The sequence below is a fragment of the Babylonia areolata genome, unplaced genomic scaffold (genome assembly GCF_041734735.1).
Source record: "Babylonia areolata isolate BAREFJ2019XMU unplaced genomic scaffold, ASM4173473v1 tig00007902, whole genome shotgun sequence".
Lineage (NCBI taxonomy): Eukaryota > Metazoa > Mollusca > Gastropoda > Neogastropoda > Buccinidae > Babylonia > Babylonia areolata.
This window is the reverse complement of record NW_027468430.1, coordinates 5,001-10,000: the sequence shown is the minus strand read 5'-3', so window position 1 is coordinate 10,000 and position 5,000 is coordinate 5,001. Positions and strand designations below refer to the sequence as shown.

Below are 5,000 nucleotides of genomic sequence, written 5' to 3'. Positions count from 1 at the left end.
TTGATAGGGCAGACATTTGAAAGATGCGTCGCCGGCTCGAGGCCATGCGATCGGCACAAAGTTATCCAGAGTCACCAAAGGACGGGCAGAACCCGACTGGCTTTGAACTAATAAAAGCGCTCTTTCCCCGAGGGGTCGGAGCTGGTCGGCATGTATTAGCTCTAGAATTACCACAGTTATCCAAGTAAATTTGGATCATCTAAGGAACCTCGACTGATTTAATGAGCCATTCGCGGTTTCACCGTACGAGGGTGTGAACTTAGACATGCATGGCTTAATCTTTGAGACAAGCATATGACTACTGGCAGGATCAACCAGAATGCAACCCGTATTCTGCGTGCCCCGGGAGACGGTTGCAGCGCCAGTTGGGACCGCTGCTCACAGAAACGAGGGCTGAGCTCTTTCCGTGGGCGGTCCGCGGCAGCACTATCAACTGAAACCACCGGACAACAGATTCAGGGCCTGAGAGTGCAACGAATCCATCGGTCTCGGCGGGAGGCGCGCCAAGAAGAAGAAGGAGGAGGAGGAGACCAGACCGGACCGGACCGGACCCCACCCTTTCTTCCTCCTCGACACCGTCTCCCGCCCGTTTCCACGTGCCGGACGACGCCCGGTTAGAGACGGGCGCGCCCTTGACGAGATGAAGCAGGCGTTACGCTTTGGGACGCCGAAGGGGCTGGGGAGCACCAACGACCGTCAGTGAGGGAGGAGAGAAAACGCTTCTCTCGACCCGTCGTCAGCGAACGCACCGAACCTTCTACGGACCGTGAGACGCCGGCCGACAAGCCGAGCCCCGGCAAAGGAAGCCCGGCGAGGCGGCCGTGCGCGTTCACACTTGGACGCGCAGGCGGGAAGCTCGGCAGCCGGGCGGGTAGCCTGCGGGGAGCTGGTGGGCTCCCGAGACTCCCGTCCCCCGACTCGGGCCTCGCACGCCGAGCGGTCGCTAGCTTGCCAGTGCAAAAGACAGAAGCGCGGGGGCAGTAAAGCCAGGCGGACGGGTCGACCGTTGCCGGCTGTGCGCCGACCGGAGCGATCCGCCACGCCACGCCGCGTCCCCCACAACCAGGGTGTCGCATAAGGCGCTGCGAAGGTGGACCTTGATCCACATTGGGCAGAGCCTGAGTTGAGGCCCCCCAGCACGTGCCTGGGGACCAGGCGTTGAGGAGTAGGCCTTTTTTTGAGGGCCCAGAAAGTATTTTGGCAATTGTAGCGAGGTTTTGGAGTTTTATCCACAACCTTTACCTGCCTTTTTTTCTCTCCGAGCATGCCAAAGTTGAGAGAAAACGCCGTTTGGCATGGACGGGAGGAGGTGTGGAGGAGTAGTCCATTTTTGAATGGCAGCGGAAAGATTTTGGCAATTGTAGCGAGGTTCTTCGGACTTTTATCCACAACCTTTACCTGCCTTTTCCTCAGCGAGCATGCCAAAGTTGAGAGAAAACGCCCTTCGCCATTGACGGGACCAGACGTTGACGACTACGTCTTTCTTTTTTTCACGGCGCCTGAACGATTTGGGCAATTCTCCACAGCGCGTTTACTTTTTATCCACAACCTTTACCTGCCTTTTCCTCAGCGAGCATGCCAAAGTTGAGAGGAAAACGCCGTTTGGCATGGACAGGAGCAGGCGTTGACGACCAGGTCTTTTTTTTGGTCTTTTTTTTTCACAGCGCCGGAAGGATTCAGGCAATTCTCCAAAGCCGGTTACTTTTATCCACAACCTTTACTGGACCTTTTTTTTCTTTTTTTCCTTTTTTCTCTCTCCGAGCATGCCAAAGTTGATAGAAAACGCGGTTCGGCATGGACGGGAGCAGGCGTTGAGGAGTAGGCCTTTTTTTGAGGGCCCAGAAAGTATTTTGGCAATTTTTTACTTTTTTATCCACAACCTTTACCTGCCTTTTTTTCTCTCCGAGCATGCCAAAGTTGAGAGAAAACGCCGTTTGGCATGGACGGGAGGAGGTGTGGAGGAGTAGTCCATTTTTGAATGGCAGCGGAAAGATTTTGGCAATTGTAGCGAGGTTCTTCGGACTTTTATCCACAACCTTTACCTGCCTTTTCCTCAGCGAGCATGCCAAAGTTGAGAGAAAACGCCCTTCGCCATTGACGGGACCAGACGTTGACGACTACGTCTTTCTTTTTTTCACGGCGCCTGAACGATTTGGGCAATTCTCCACAGCGCGTTTACTTTTTATCCACAACCTTTACCTGCCTTTTCCTCAGCGAGCATGCCAAAGTTGAGAGGAAAACGCCGTTTGGCATGGACAGGAGCAGGCGTTGACGACCAGGTCTTTTTTTTGGTCTTTTTTTTTCACAGCGCCGGAAGGATTCAGGCAATTCTCCAAAGCCGGTTACTTTTATCCACAACCTTTACTGGACCTTTTTTTTCTTTTTTTCCTTTTTTCTCTCTCCGAGCATGCCAAAGTTGATAGAAAACGCGGTTCGGCATGGACGGGAGCAGGCGTTGAGGAGTAGGCCTTTTTTTGAGGGCCCAGAAAGTATTTTGGCAATTTTTTACTTTTTTATCCACAACCTTTACCTGCCTTTTTTTCTCTCCGAGCATGCCAAAGTTGAGAGAAAACGCCGTTTGGCATGGACGGGAGGAGGTGTGGAGGAGTAGTCCATTTTTGAATGGCAGCGGAAAGATTTTGGCAATTGTAGCGAGGTTCTTCGGACTTTTATCCACAACCTTTACCTGCCTTTTCCTCAGCGAGCATGCCAAAGTTGAGAGAAAACGCCCTTCGCCATTGACGGGACCAGACGTTGACGACTACGTCTTTCTTTTTTTCACGGCGCCTGAACGATTTGGGCAATTCTCCACAGCGCGTTTACTTTTTATCCACAACCTTTACCTGCCTTTTCCTCAGCGAGCATGCCAAAGTTGAGAGGAAAACGCCGTTTGGCATGGACAGGAGCAGGCGTTGACGACCAGGTCTTTTTTTTGGTCTTTTTTTTTCACAGCGCCGGAAGGATTCAGGCAATTCTCCAAAGCCGGTTACTTTTATCCACAACCTTTACTGGACCTTTTTTTTCTTTTTTTCCTTTTTTCTCTCTCCGAGCATGCCAAAGTTGATAGAAAACGCGGTTCGGCATGGACGGGAGCAGGCGTTGAGGAGTAGGCCTTTTTTTGAGGGCCCAGAAAGTATTTTGGCAATTTTTTACTTTTTTATCCACAACCTTTACCTGCCTTTTTTTCTCTCCGAGCATGCCAAAGTTGAGAGAAAACGCCGTTTGGCATGGACGGGAGGAGGTGTGGAGGAGTAGTCCATTTTTGAATGGCAGCGGAAAGATTTTGGCAATTGTAGCGAGGTTCTTCGGACTTTTATCCACAACCTTTACCTGCCTTTTCCTCAGCGAGCATGCCAAAGTTGAGAGAAAACGCCCTTCGCCATTGACGGGACCAGACGTTGACGACTACGTCTTTCTTTTTTTCACGGCGCCTGAACGATTTGGGCAATTCTCCACAGCGCGTTTACTTTTTATCCACAACCTTTACCTGCCTTTTCCTCAGCGAGCATGCCAAAGTTGAGAGGAAAACGCCGTTTGGCATGGACAGGAGCAGGCGTTGACGACCAGGTCTTTTTTTTGGTCTTTTTTTTTCACAGCGCCGGAAGGATTCAGGCAATTCTCCAAAGCCGGTTACTTTTATCCACAACCTTTACTGGACCTTTTTTTTCTTTTTTTCCTTTTTTCTCTCTCCGAGCATGCCAAAGTTGATAGAAAACGCGGTTCGGCATGGACGGGAGCAGGCGTTGAGGAGTAGGCCTTTTTTTGAGGGCCCAGAAAGTATTTTGGCAATTTTTTACTTTTTTATCCACAACCTTTACCTGCCTTTTTTTCTCTCCGAGCATGCCAAAGTTGAGAGAAAACGCCGTTTGGCATGGACGGGAGGAGGTGTGGAGGAGTAGTCCATTTTTGAATGGCAGCGGAAAGATTTTGGCAATTGTAGCGAGGTTCTTCGGACTTTTATCCACAACCTTTACCTGCCTTTTCCTCAGCGAGCATGCCAAAGTTGAGAGAAAACGCCCTTCGCCATTGACGGGACCAGACGTTGACGACTACGTCTTTCTTTTTTTCACGGCGCCTGAACGATTTGGGCAATTCTCCACAGCGCGTTTACTTTTTATCCACAACCTTTACCTGCCTTTTCCTCAGCGAGCATGCCAAAGTTGAGAGGAAAACGCCGTTTGGCATGGACAGGAGCAGGCGTTGACGACCAGGTCTTTTTTTGGTCTTTTTTTTTCACAGCGCCGGAAGGATTCAGGCAATTCTCCAAAGCCGGTTACTTTTATCCACAACCTTTACTGGACCTTTTTTTTCTTTTTTTCCTTTTTTCTCTCTCCGAGCATGCCAAAGTTGATAGAAAACGCGGTTCGGCATGGACGGGAGCAGGCGTTGAGGAGTAGGCCTTTTTTTGAGGGCCCAGAAAGTATTTTGGCAATTTTTTTACTTTTTTATCCACAACCTTTACCTGCCTTTTTTTCTCTCCGAGCATGCCAAAGTTGAGAGAAAACGCCGTTTGGCATGGACGGGAGGAGGTGTGGAGGAGTAGTCCATTTTTGAATGGCAGCGGAAAGATTTTGGCAATTGTAGCGAGGTTCTTCGGACTTTTATCCACAACCTTTACCTGCCTTTTCCTCAGCGAGCATGCCAAAGTTGAGAGAAAACGCCCTTCGCCATTGACGGGACCAGACGTTGACGACTACGTCTTTCTTTTTTTCACGGCGCCTGAACGATTTGGGCAATTCTCCACAGCGCGTTTACTTTTTATCCACAACCTTTACCTGCCTTTTCCTCAGCGAGCATGCCAAAGTTGAGAGGAAAACGCCGTTTGGCATGGACAGGAGCAGGCGTTGACGACCAGGTCTTTTTTTTGGTCTTTTTTTTTCACAGCGCCGGAAGGATTCAGGCAATTCTCCAAAGCCGGTTACTTTTATCCACAACCTTTACTGGACCTTTTTTTCTTTTTTTCCTTTTTTCTCTCTCCGAGCATGCCAAAGTTGATAGAA

At 50.1% G+C, this 5,000-nt stretch overlaps 1 non-coding gene across 1 annotated transcript in view; it reads right to left on the bottom strand.

Annotated features, from left to right (window-relative positions):
- LOC143278764 (small subunit ribosomal RNA) overlaps positions 1 to 321 on the bottom strand; it is a 1,829-nt gene extending 1,508 nt beyond the window's left edge. The window contains exon 1 of the ribosomal RNA XR_013054366.1: positions 1 to 321. This exon is cut by the window's left edge and continues 1,508 nt beyond it. This is a non-coding gene — a ribosomal RNA (small subunit ribosomal RNA).
- Between the last annotated feature and the right edge of the window lie 4,679 nt (positions 322 to 5,000).